Source organism: Talpa occidentalis, unplaced genomic scaffold (genome assembly GCF_014898055.3).
Source record: "Talpa occidentalis isolate TD23 unplaced genomic scaffold, MPIMG_talOcc4v2.1 talOcc4.4, whole genome shotgun sequence".
In the NCBI taxonomy this organism is placed as follows: Eukaryota; Metazoa; Chordata; class Mammalia; order Eulipotyphla; family Talpidae; genus Talpa; species Talpa occidentalis.
Window position 1 is genome coordinate 50,882,516 of NW_023604295.1, and position 14,481 is coordinate 50,896,996.

The 14,481-nt window shown below is 36.4% G+C and overlaps 1 protein-coding gene across 31 annotated transcripts in view; it reads left to right on the forward strand.

Annotated features, from left to right (window-relative positions):
• Positions 1-14,481, forward strand: part of ZBTB20 (zinc finger and BTB domain containing 20) — a 775,686-nt gene that overhangs the window by 369,562 nt on the left and 391,643 nt on the right. For 2 of the 31 annotated variants that reach the window (XM_054700571.1, XM_054700578.1), the window contains one exon: positions 6,644-6,762. The exons of the other annotated variants lie outside the window; for them this stretch is intronic. The gene's annotated coding sequence lies outside the window, so the exon portion shown is untranslated. The remainder of the gene's footprint in view (positions 1-6,643; positions 6,763-14,481) is intronic. 31 annotated transcript variants of the gene reach the window in all.

Below are 14,481 nucleotides of genomic sequence, written 5' to 3' on the forward strand. Positions count from 1 at the left end.
AGGTGTTACACTAGATAATAGTTATTTCCAGTTTGTGTCCAAACTTAGCAAGTTAGTTAACAGTCATGCTAGGTTCTGTAGTTGGTAGCTTTAGTATTATCAGGTGATGTGCTCAATCAGTAAAGCTTTGCCTTCAGTGTTACTAGACGGATCGATGGAAGCATCATCAACATAAACCTGTCTGTTTTATAGTCTTCATCTTGCATTGCCCTTAAGAGACCTGATGTATATTTATCTATGGAAAGGTTACTAGAAAAAACTTTTTATCATTTTATTAAGAGATTTTCCAGAACAATATGAGGCTTCATTTTCCTCAAAGATGGCTTGTTTTGGTAAATCTTTTGCAAATACAGCTGGTATGCTGTAGAGCTGACTTAAATGTTCATAACCCTGGCAGCACATTCAAATCACCTATGGACTTTTAAAAATATACAGATGCTCCAATTTAACTTGAATCATTGCTTCAGGAGTTAGTGTTAGATGACTAATTGTTTACATAACCTTACAGGTGCTTTTATAGACATACAGGATTGAGAATCAGTGATCCAACTTGTTATTCAATGAAGAATTCAGAGATATACATTAAAAAAAGCAATCTTCAGAAGTAAAATCCCTCCCTAAATCCTATGAGGCCTTTAAAATAAAAGTGGAACCTATGAGCAGCTTGAGAAGCTGTTGCCTGGCCATCCAAATATTCAGATTTTAGTCTTAGTTAATAGAAAGGAAGAAATAAGAAGCTATTAGAACATGGTTGTAAAGGCCGGACGGACTGGCCACAGTGCAGGTTTTCTAGGATCCCATGCAGACCGGGTAAAGGAGGAGTCAGAGTCCTCAGTGGGTTCTTGCAGGTCTTTTATTGGGGTTCACCAGGCATATGGCAGGCAGGGGTGCTGGCTGGGGGGCTGGGAGGCTGGCAGGCCTCCCAGCCCCCAGCGCAGGCCTCCCAGCCCCCAGCAAGTTTTCACTCTATCTGGGCTCTCTAGCGTTTGTTCTGCTGCTTCTCGGCTTCTGCTTCGGCTGCTACTGGTGCTGCTGGCGTCCCCCCATGACACCGCCCTTAAAAAGCAGTCTCAGCTCAGCTGAATCCCATCTACCCATGCCCACACCCTACTCCAGGTGCCTGCCATCAGGCATGCATTCAGGACAAGGATCCATCATCTATCCTGATGGCGGAAGGGCAGAACAGCCTGATATTTTCTTTACCCTACAATGGTGCTATGTGGAATTATGGAAAACCTTTTGTAAAATGGTGTGCTGTTTGAAAGGACCTTTTCTTTTTAATAGATATTTTTGTAATAGCAACATAGTAATGGAAATGGAAGCATGTTTAAATCTATCTTCATTTCCTTCAGGTAAAAATATAATAAAGATGAATGGTATAACCTTACAAATATATCTTGATCTTATATTATTTTTGTAAGTTAGGCAGATTAGGGGCCACCAGTTAGCCCGACTCAGGACTAGCTTTCAAATCAGAGCTCACTCTTCACATCCCAGCACTAATGGAAATGATAGAGAGCTACCTTCCGATTAATCCTGCCCTGGACTATAGACGAAAGATACTGCAGTTTAATTACTGAGTGAAATTCACTTTGTCTGATCTGCCTGTCTTTGCTGTAATGTCATAATATAATCAGCATCACCCCCATCTGAAACACCGGGCTGTGAAGTCCAAGGACCTGTGTGATTGGAAGAAATAAAATGATGCTCAAACAACAACCAGCCGCAGTGCAGTAATTATTCAAGCCTTGTTTTCATCTGTATGTCATTCTCCCATTGGCTTGTCATGACAGCAACTGAGAAAAGGATGGGAGAGAGCATGATTGAAAAGGAGATTGACCCGATGGAATCAGACTAGGTGTGGGAGGGAAGCTGTGTAAAATCTTAAGGCTAATTAAACTTGGTTTTCTTTAATATACATTCCTCTTGCTGCTACTGATCCCACAACTCCAAGTTAAACCGTTCAGCTGAAATGTCTCCCTGCAAATAAAATCTCCCATCAGTTGAAACTATAGGTTTTACTTCTTTGAAAATAATTTATTTTTCTTTAAAAACTGGCAATTATTTGGCAGATTTTTTCTATAGATTTCAATGTAGTTTTTGTAAATTAAGCTTAATAAGAGAAAGTATTGCATATTTTCTTGTGTCAGATATAAAGACTTTTTAGGGGCATAATTTCTAGGATTACAGAGACCAATTGCCTTACATAAAAGAACTGAATCCAGAAAGGTACCTGTCTTGCTCGTAAATTTTACTCCACCTTACACGAAATGTTTAAAATAAATTGCCCTAGGTCCTATAGTTGAAAAGTGGCTGAGCCAGGTTTTGAATCAAGTATATGACTCTGGTCAGTCTCTTGACTCTACTACCCTCCATTCCTTTTTCTCATTTATGATTAATAGCCCTCCAATTATTTGGTACATTATTTTTGAGCATCTCCTATATACCAAGCTCTGTGTTAAACATTGCAGGTATATAGTTAATATATACCAAATGGTTAGGAGGCCATATTTTGGAGTTTCTTCTTTGCTCTATTTTTTTCTTTCCTATAAGTCACCCTAAATTTTGCCCTTTATTCCTAGTGCATGTCTCTATTTCCTTTTGAATATTTTGAAAGCTTTTCATGCTTGATCTCCCTCCTCTGAGCACTCACAAAGTTTTTCCATTCCACAGTTATCATGTTATTTGCTCACTCATCTTGTTCATATGGATAGTCAGGCTGGTAATGGTCCTAGTTCCTCTGTTCAAGTTCACTGTGTACCAGTTACATCAGTGCTAGAATGATAATTGCTTCTCTATAGAACCTTTTTGTTTTCCTTCTTGGACTTATCAGGAAAGCAAAAAACTATTATGTAAAAGTACTTCATAAACTGTACAAATCTCTACAAGTGCAAGATATAGTCTATAGTGTTTGAATATTTTCAAAGCATTTATATTTAAAAATATAAAAAGTAAGTTCTGATGAACTATGTCATATTTCTTGAATTTAAATAAGATGCACATGTGTATCTAATGATTGTTCCTCCTACACTCATGTATCTTCTCCTTTTTCCATCCAGTCCCACCCCTTCTCTTGAGCAACTCATATTATTCAACCTCACTCTTTCCATCTACCAAACAAATGTTAGTCTTGCTGAAAAGATCTTCACTGAGAAGACTTTTGTCAGCAATCAGGACTGATCTTTAATAAACTGACAGGAAGAATCTTAGTCCCTAATCAATCCTGAAATAGCATTAAAAAAAAAATCAACTTTAGGACCTCCCTGGTGGCACAAGGGGTTAAGCACCTCACTATGAAGCAGTCCGCAGCCTCTGCAGCACGAGTTCGATCCCCAGTCCGCCAGAGAGAAACCCACCTGGTGAAGCAGACCTCTCCTGTCTTGCCCGCTGCTCCCCTCGGCAGTGTATTTCAGTCAGTCTGCCTGTTCTGTTCCCCACTCTGTCTCTGGTGAATCCTCTCATCCCCCACATCTCTGGCCTGTACCCCAGCTCTTGTATGCATAAATAAATAAATATTTTTAAAAAATCAACTTTATCGTACCCCTCAGATATCAAGATTGTGGAAATTATCTGAGCATGTGGGTTTTCTTGAAATTTTTGAATGAAAAACCAACCAGAGAATAATATTTACGTTAATTTCAGACATTGGTCTGCTAACTAGATCCAATCTTTTCTTAAGTAATATGTTTCTATTAATCAGTGGGTGAATTGAGGGACAATTTGATGATTGCTTAGAACCTGAAATCACAATCCCTAATAACCCAGTATTGCAGGGAGAAATTTCAAGGTTGTTTCAGATCAGTCTTCGTTCCATGGTTTCTAGTGCCAAAGTGGTTCCAGGATGTTTCACATGAGATTCAGTGGTAGACAGGAAGTTCAAATCAACCAGCCTTGTATTGGATATCTTAACCTATATTGGTTAAAAATTTAAAGAGGTGTCAATATTCTTGAAGCACATACCTTCATTTTTCCTGAAGTCCTATGCATATTATCAGTGGATTCATATTTCTATGAATTTTCTTTTCCAAGAAGTCTGATCTCAAAGCTCAAAGTATTAAGTAGCAAATGTCTTCCAGGCTCCTGTTTTGCTTCCTACATCTCCCATTCCCATTCTGTACATTATCAGATAAAATACTCCTTTGCCTAACCTGAATGACCAGAAGGAGACAAATCTTTATTATTTCTTCCTACTGGCCTTTTGGCTTTTCCTGCTTGTTTGGAGTTTTGAGTTAAATTTTTCAAGTTAATATTTAACTCAGAAAACTGTTTACAAAATTGTTGGTTGATAATCAAGGATTTTCCCCCTGGATTAATATGTTAAAGTTTAACTTAATGGAACAGCTCATAAAGAATTATAAATATATATGTATATAATTAAATAAAAGTACTAACTCTGGGAATTTTACTGATACGTATTCATGACTCAAAATGAAATATTTGTTCTAGCCTAGATAAAAGACCTTGGGTATAGACCTAACAGGCTCATTCTGAGGAAGTATTTAAGCAGACAGGTGAGCCAGAGTCTCCTGCTGGGTGGCAGGTGACAGGCAAATGATGAGATGATTCCTTTTTTTTCTTAAGAAAACACCCACTATTCATGTTGCTGGTAATATCACATTAAAAATAAGTTTCTGGGATTCTTTCCAAACAGTACATTTGAATGATTTTTGACTTTGATCTGCCCTTTGATATCTTGTGATATTTGACTATATATGTTACAACATCATCAAAACCTGGAGTCAGAAATGGGGTAAGATTTATTTATCAGGTTCTGCCCTCCAACCATATTTTTAAGTTAGGAAGAATTGTTTCTTCTGAAACGAAGATGAACTCAAACTCCATCTGATATCAGAACATAGAATATTTTTAGGGTATATCTTATATTCTCAAAAAATGTCTCCATGTGTGGAATACTTGCTAACATGTTCATGGGGATGGCCGAGCACTTAAACCATATTCAGGTTAATCTGGTTCACTTGAGAATGGTTTTCATCTCTATTTCTTACAACATTAACCTCATGGAACAATTGTTGGAAGAAAGTGGGTGGAGTAATTAAGTGAATCTGGTAGATCTATAAGGCCTATGATTCTGTGAGTTTCAAGTTTGAAATAGAGGTCTTTGTGAAATCTTGTGTCATTGAAGACACTCGGTTTTTCCCATATGTAGAAAGTTGGCAATTTCTAGGTAGACGATCATGTATGGGAATCAAAATAATATTTGCTATGAGACATGTGGAATAAACAAGATTCAAGCCAAACCAAGAACTAAATTTCCTTTTCAATTCTGCATTTCAAAGTCATAAAACCAGACATTTACAACCTGGATATCTCACAAGCACTGCCTAAGAGTTCATTGTTTTGACAAATATGCTGTGTTTATCCCAAATCAGAATTGACTTGAGATTGAATTACTCATAACAGATTTCAAATTTAATGAGACTTAAAAAGGTTTTAAGTGCCCGATAAGGTAGTAGGAAAAACTGGAAAGAGAAGTGTCCCAGAAGATAGCCACAATGTTTCAAGTAGGAGGAAGTGGTTAACCATGTTAAATTGCTGCTGAGAAGTTGAGCAAGAGGAGAATGAAAATGTGACCATTGGATTTAGCAACAGCAGATTGGTAGGGTGGAGTGGATAAAAAAGCCTCACTGGAGGAGTTTGAGGAAAGAATAGATAGTGAAGATATGAAAGTAGCTAATGCAGATGATACTTTCAATAAATTTTGCTATGAAAGGAAGAAGACAAATGAGAAGTTTAGAGAGAGATTTGGCATCAAGAGACTGTCACAGAAAAATAGGTAAAGTGTGGTGGATTTTTTTCTTGTTTTATGTTTTGTGCTTCTTTAGTGTGCTTCCTCAGTTGAAAACAACATGAACAAAAATCAAAGACTGGAGTAAAAAGAAGTATGCAAAAAGCCAAATTAGGTTGATAAAATTTAGATTAAGATTCAACTGGTCTCAGTCTTGTTCAAATTCTACCAGCTACCAGTAATATGGCCCTAAATAACATTTCTGTTAATATCAGTCTGCTTATTTATTGATAACATCTAAAGTCCATTTATGAGATTCTAGTTCTGTGAAGGAGAAAAGGAGGCATATTTTAGAAACCCTCTGTGTTAGAAGATTTATACCATTTTAAACCATTTACAAAGCACTTTATTATATAGAAAGCACACATAGCTCATTAGTTAACCCTCACCCTACTGCTATAAGGTAAGTGATTATGTTGCTTTATTTAACACGTAAGGAAATGAAGACCCTGAAAGATTAAGTAACTGACAAAACCACACAGTATACAGACATCAGAGGCAGGGCATAAGCCCAAATTTTCAAAACATAATTTAAAGGACCTTCCCACCTCACAGTGTTCTTCCTCTGCTTCCCTTGTAATGTTGTGTTTCTCATCTCTCTTCAGAAAATGCCCTCTATTTTCTCTTTCCATTTTTGACCCAAGTTTCCATAATTTTTCCTTCTGGCCTTTTTACTTTTCCTACAACTTTCTGGCTATAGCTACCTCTGTAAATATCTACGTTTCTTCATAAAACAGAACCAAGTGCACAAAGGTTAGGGGTCTGTATTAAGTGCATAGGAAGAACTATCTCACACCAAAACATCTTACCAATCTAGTGTAATTTCATTTCAAACAGCCCATGGAAAACATTCTGTCCACAACGGCCAGTGTTAGCAGTAGAAATTCCTTCATGTGTCTTGTCATTTGGGCATCTGAGCTTTTAAAACCAGAGAATGGAACGGGAAGAGCAAGAAGGTAGGAGGGGGAAAATGGGAGATGGGAAGTGGGAAAAGAGGTGGCACAGAGGGGCACAAGTGTTGCTCCGTGTAGACCCTGCAGACCAAAAATTATTGTGTTTCTAACACTATTGATTTTTTCAGCAGCTGATATTTCAATCTGGGTGCAGTGTGTCTGTGCGTCTACGCACACTGTCAAGAAGAAATATGATAGTGTCTTAAAAGATTAATAATATCGCTGGTCCTCTGGAGGCCTGTCTTAATTCACTGGCCTGTTCCCTGGCATGTACTGTAATTTATCTAGTCTGATTTGAATAGCAAATGGCAATCGGCTGCCATTAGGGAAATGGGCATCATTCTTATTGATCCAGCATGGGCTGAATTTTATTTAAGGAGAACTGCAAAATGTTATTACCTTCAGGAAGAGAAACTGAAAAGGGAGCTTTTCCCTTGTGGATTTTGGAAATGTTCTACCTTAAAAAGGGGGGTGGGTTGTGGATTTAGGAAAACAGAGAAAGATGATGATCCTATTGTGTGAACAGGGATGTGTACTGGCTGTTTTCAGCATCATTGTTTACCAACAGAAAAAAGTGTTCATGGTTGTGAGAAAGAGTCTACGGGCCTCAAAGGTTAGAACATTAGAGTTAGTCAGATCTGACCTGTTTCTTTGTCCAACCTTGTGAAAAAGACCTCACTGCTCAGAATCTATTTGTCAGTCTGTAAAATGGGCTAAAAAATGCCCATTTTTGGGTGTGTGTTAGGTTTATTTAGTGTTTGTTCCACATCCTGGGAGCCTTGGATATAGGATGTTGTGGAATAAAACAGAAAAAAAAAAAAAAAAACAAAGAGGTCCTATTTAACATTGGAGGTGGTGCTACAATATTTATTATTGCGCTCCACTTAGAACTCTTGAAGGGACAGGTTATGTGCTGAGTGAAGCATGACGAGCTAGCCTCATAATTCTCATTAACCATAATGGGCCTCTCTCTCAAGTGAACATTGACAATATTGACTTTAACGTTCACCTGATAGTGGCAGAACTAAACCTGCACCTTTACCTTGTGTTATTGAATCAAGGAAAACTGACAGAATTATGGTGGCAACTGTGGAAGACAGTCAGACCCATCTTTCTGCCTTCTCCCTACCCTTCTTGTCACAGGGGTAGGGCCTTAATATTCCAATGAGAACTTGTTGAAGATGTACTGTGAAGGAGCACACACATCCCCTGCCCCTAAACAGGGGGGTGTTAGCAGCCCCAGGAAAGGAAAAAGGTATGACAAAGGTGGTTAGAGGAAGGGCTCATTGATACTGAAATTCTTCTCCATTCTACCTCGGGTTGTTATGGAAAGAAACGATAATGTGAAACAGGAAATGGCCAAGTATAAAAGCAATAAAATAAATTGAAAATGACTTTGTTTTTTTGAGCGGCAGTAATTGCTATATGTTGTGATGTTTGCATAAGGAATTAGTTAATGTGTAGCAGAATGGCATGTGATACTTTTTATTTGCCTGATGACTATAGTCTCTGAGTGAATGACTTATTAAGGTTAATAAAGAAAAATTTGCTTGTGACTTGTAATGATCCAATTGCTAGAATTTAGCATCCCCTTATGCATTGTTGCCTAAAGGGGAGAAGGAAAAAAACCCACACACATTAATGGCCGACTGGCTATGATTTTTTATAGTGGTGTGAGAACAAACAATGTCTTCTAAATTGTTGGTCTGTCTATCTTTCTGCCTGCCTGGGCAGGAACGTTATGGCTTTCTTAATTCTCCTGTGTGATTTATCATCCTAAATTCATTGTTTTGCATAACTCTGCTCAAAATGAAGAAATGTCATTATTTTGCAGCGAAAAAGTTGTCATTTGCATAATGCCTGCCATTAATTATTGTGAGACTAATGCAGTTGTTGATATTTTTAGGGCACAGTGGTACAGCCTGCACCTTGTATAATGTCATTCTGAAAACATTGGTAGTTAATAGGTGCCACAACATTGCACAAATGGAAAAGAAGATGATGAAGAAGAAGGGGACACAATGGAACAGGCTGTGATCTTTATTTAGCTTTTTTTTTCCTCCTGAAATGCTTGGTGAGGAAAGACTATAAAAGGAAGCGAACAGAGCAGGGAGCTGTGACATCCAAGAGAACAAAGGGATTGAAAAGCAGAGGTTTTCTGTTTAGGCTGAATTAGTATAACCTGGGTTCCAGCCAGTTTAATGGAGGAAGTCTTGTCTCCTCTTTTGGCTTACCTGCTTAACCAAGCCCTGAGCAGAATACAATGTTGGGCTTTTAAAAGTCATCAATTAGAATAAGGGTCTAATCTGAAACATGTTCATCTTGTGGTACAATTCTCTTACCAGAGCGTTTGTTCAAAGATAAGAGGATATACTATGGTCTCATGAAAAACAGCTGGATTATGATTTTCAGTTTGGATTAATTGGTCCCCCGTCCTTCACTTATTTCAGTATTTGTTTCTAGGGTCAAACCTTCAGAAAGCAGAGGAATACACTAGTAGCATATAAGAGTGGCAATTTTTTCCCCTCCATTCTTTGCACTAGAACTAACTTCTGCATCTGATTCTTTAGGGCAAGAACCTACCAAAGCTTTCTATTTCACAGGTAAATGAAAGTCAGTTATAAAAATTCGATCAGAGATGAAACTCATTACACTGAGTCTGGGAGGCATAAATATTACAAATGCAGGTAACTGTTGATCTTTTTAGTCATGGGAACTTGAAAAAAAACAGACATCAAATAGATTTTCTCCCCTAATTCCACTGTTTCATGTGTATTATAAATTTATATTTTTCTTCTTTATCATTAAATTTAAAAGACATAAAAGAAATGGAGCCTTCAAAGTAGGTCTAGTTGCTAAGACTGATCAGAGATATTTAAAAAGAAGATGTTGCCCTTTAATATTTAAAGCCTGACATTGTAAATTTTGGCAAATTGTATTCCAATGTAATATTCTTTCAGACTATAATCCAGATTCTGATGGCTATTCTGTACCCAAAGACAACTAATAGTTTGGAGCCTTCTTAAAGTCAATGATGCTTGGAGGCAAGGGGTAGCATATGCCTCTGAAACATTATAAAGGGCTGTCCTAGTTTGTCTTATATTAATTACTTCAGCAGAATTTGGACTGGCACAATTTTGTAGATTTCTCCTTGGATTTTTGGACTTAATCTACATGTTTTTGATTCAGGAATACTTAGAAAACACACATTCTGGATTAGGAAAATTTTTAATTCCCTACAGTGACATCACCATCATAAATGACCACATTTGGAGCTGTACAAAACAGATGAGCCCATGTGTCAGTCGAATAAACCAGTCTCCATTGCTGCTTCTCATTCTTCTCTTTCTTCTGAAGAAAATGAAATTGTGCAAAAATGAAAAATGATATAAAAAATATATAAGATTTAGAAAAGGAAAAAAAGAAATTGTCTTAGAACCCCAAATTAATATACCTTTTGTTATAATCAAATCAGTACAATCATACAATTTTAAAACATAAGTAAAAGGTCCAACATGTGGGGTAGATGGAGAGGAAATGAAAAGAGAAGAGGATTTCACTTCATATTGTATCCTAGGACAACACAGGCAGATTGATTCATAATCCTCTTGGGTTTATATCCTGGTAAAGACTGTTGTTTAGCACATATTCTACGTGTATTTATAAATCCTAAATATATGTATATATGAATATCTGATCATCAAATTAGCAAGTCATGCCTTGATTAGGGAGACCAACTCATCTTGGCTATCTCAGGTTTTTCCCTGTTTTATTGCTGAAAGTCTCTCATTCCAAGAATCCCCACAGTCTCAAACAAACCAAGGTAGTTGGTTGCCCTAACAATGATGGATACTCACAAGACTTACTGATTTAATACTTACATTATGTATTTCACATTACATTTGAAAAAACTTTCATACTTAGTGAGAAAAATGCTGTTGGAAAACCTTTTTTTTATAATATCCATTTGCTGTAGCATTTTATCTAAGAGCTGAATAAAGAGGTGTAGATTTTCATGCATTGAGTGTCTAGCACTTTGATCAGCAATATTCTGGAAAGTAGCAGTCTCATAGTAAATAATCAGCATCAGCTCTGATCCCCTGTGTTCAAGAAATAATTTTAGAACTCAAGTCTTCCATAGAAACAGGGTATGAATCCATATGTTAGTTGGCATGCTTTTCGTCACCTAACATCTGATAATCATGTCAGACTAACATTCTCTAATACTCACTGATTCCTGCCAGTACTTCTTAACTTCTCTATCTTTTGCTTTGGAGATTTTCTCCTTTTGCAGGCAGACACCATGCTAAAATCTGGGGATATAAGATAGATAATATACGGCCTTTTGCAAGGAATTTATCAATATTAGCTATAAAGAGGAAAAAAATGTTGTAAGAGTGAATTTTATATAACATGTCTAATTGAGGGCAATTGCTTTATTCACTGATATTAACTTAGTCACAAAACAGACAAAAAAACAAAACTTAGACATAGATTAGCAGTTAAAATTATGCTATTGTTTCATAGGTCAGTTTGTTCATTTGCTCAATAAGCATTTATTGAAACTGTACTTTATACTAAGCAATGTTCTGAACATTGTGAATGCAACAATTGGCAATACTTCTACATTCACTTAATAAAGAATATAAAAGGATAAGGATACCTCACTTCCCCTCTAGATTGAGAGCTCCTCAAGGGCAAGATTGCCATATCAGCATTCAATGTCAGTCAAAGTCACCAGCACTCCTCACATGGGAAACCTCCCTTTTTGGACCCATCGATATTATTTTGGGGTAACTATCTAATTTGACCTTACTTGCTCCCAAGAACTTTATTCTGAGACCTGAGCTGTAGCATGTAGACAGGTGCCCAGATCAGCCTGAGCAGAAGGCTAACTTTTGTGTTTGTGAAGTTAAGGAAAATGAATTTGCAATGGTTGAACTTACCCAGTTACATTGGGCTTCATCTTCTAGGATATATCAGAATCAGGTGGAGTTTAATAATGTGGATGCCTGGATATCACTTCTGAAATTTTGATTCCAAAGGTCTTGGGAGGATCATCACACTTGTGTTTCTCACAAGGAGCTTATTCTAGAACGTACCTCCTTCTTAACATTGTGGTTATTTATGAGAGTTAATAGTCCTTCCGGACTCCTAGGTCGTTGTTCCAGCTAGCGTTCAAGCATATTCTCCCATGCTGGCTCTTCTGGTTTCAAAATGTTTATTTCCCTACTTACACAGAAATTGAAGTTTGTAGCTTTCTCTGTCTCTTAGTTATACAACAGGCATAAGTTGTGGTTTTATTTTCTCCCCTTGTTGATCTACATTACTTTTAGAGGATATTTGGAAAGTTCAAATTTAGTTTGCTTCCAGTACCCAATAGGAACCAGAAGCCTGTAAATTGGCTTTAGGAGTAACTTCCTGCTGTTATAAGTGCTTGCTATTCCATTGTATATCAGGGATACCTAAATTTATAATTCCAGAGACCTGACATAAAAACTTGTAATCTGCTTTCGCTATTTGAAATTTCCTTGGTGAAATCAAAAACCCAGATTTAAAAATAGTCTGTTTTGAATTGTAATGCAATCTCAAAATTTGGATGTCAGATGTTATTGTTATTATTATTTTATTAAATGGCTAGAGACTCAGAGATTTATCTTCTTTGAGGGATGAAATATATGTGGCCCAATAAAGGAATTCTAAGGAAAGGTTCCGGTGTCATCATTCCAGCTCCATCTCTGCTCCAGGAACCTTTGTGGCAGGATTTCACAGAATTTTATTCTAATAGACTAACTATCATGGCTCAGCTTTTCTCTCTATCTCTGCCTAATTCTGTTATACTTACACACTATCTAACCATTATCTGTTTTATAACTTTGATCACCTGTGACTTTCATGACTCCCCCATTTTATTTCTACTGTTTGATCCCATGCCTATCACCTTTGGCTGTGTATGGGTATACAGATGAGTAAAAGCTATGAAAGGGATAGTATTTCTTACAAATCACTGTGGGTATCAGAAGTACTGTGATTATTAGAGCAAATGTTGGAACGGAGATTACTTTGCTTTGACCAAAGGTTCTTATTTGACTAAACCTATGATGATTTCTTGTGAATGGTTGACTGTATGTTTCATTTATTCCATTATATCAACAACTATTAAACATATAAAATTGGTGAAATAAACAAAAGGGTTTGGAAATCAGAAAGATTAAAGTATTATGCTGTGGGCCTATATAATATAACTTAATGGTGTCTATTGTTAATATAGAACCAGTATTGAAAGCAAAATTTGGAGTTTATGAGAAATAAATATAGAAGCCCTGTTCTGATTCTTAAGATTCCATTTCTTTAATTCATAAACTATTGGAATTATTTTTAAAGAGAAGCTGAAGGCTAAAATCATAGGACTCTTAAGTGTTTTGATTTAAGAGGTAAAATACTTATTACAACTACATAATCACAAATGCTGAAGATTTTAGAAAGCAATACATATTATCTAAAAAAAAAACAAAAAACAAAAACAGGAGAGGAAAATTCCAAGGGACTAAATTCCCATAGAAAGTCACAGTTTAGGTCTTTATGGAAGAAAAGTTTGTGTGGTTTAATATAGTAAGTACTATTTTACTATTTAAAAAATGGCATAATTTTAGAAGAGTTCAAAATAAACAAAATTCCTTAAAATTTCTCTGTCCAGGAACCACCACCTTTAACATTTTTGTATGAATTTCCAGTATTTTTCCACTATCTGTGTACATATCTATCATTTCTTAAGCAATATTTAACTTCACAGTATTTACTTAAACAATTGATCAACCTTTACCTATTGTTGGTTAATATGCCTTTCACTTAGCAGCATTCCAAAAATGTTCCTTCATGTCATTAAAAAGCATTCAAAATATGGCTTTTAATTGCTGTATAGTATTCCAGTATATGGGTATATTATCCATTTATTTTATCAGACATCTATTGTCAGAAGACTGTTTTTCACAAATGCAGGTAATGTTATGATAAATTCTCTTGCTTCCAAATCTTTGTGTAGATATTTTAATTATTTCCCTTAGATAATTTCTAGACATGAAATTTCTGGGTCAAAGTATTTATATCCTTTTACGTTCTTGATGCATATTGCTAAGATGCTCTCCAGAAAGTTGTGCCAATTTTGTTCTTTCTGTGATAACATTCTAAAGTTTCCTTCCAAAGAAATTCGAATTAAAGTTGTGTCATTACTCTTCTTTGTGTTCTGTCTGATCCACCAATTATGGAAGACTCAATTTAATTTTTACTTCAAGTAAGAATTTCTTGAAGTAACAGCAAGAATTTTGTCTGTTCTTTATGCTGCAACAGTATAGTAACAGCAAGATTTTTGTGTATCCTTTATGTATAATGAGACAGTTTAGGGAATATAATTTGACAGTAGGATTAGAATATGTTTGTGTTTTATACCTGCTCATGCAAGCAATCTTCTTAACCTGGATACGAAGAAAAAAAAAAAAAAACCTGCCTGCCTTATTGGGCATGGTTGAGCACTCACAATGTGCTAAGCATGGAACCAAACATGCATGAGACCTGAGTCCCATCCTCTGAGCCCTTACAGTTTGATGTACCATCATGTGTAAGGCATAACATGAACTGAAAGAATTCTAGGACAGTGCACTATTATGTCAGCGCTTGAACCCTGTGTTGCAGGCAGATTACAGATCCACACTTAAGGATGGGTTG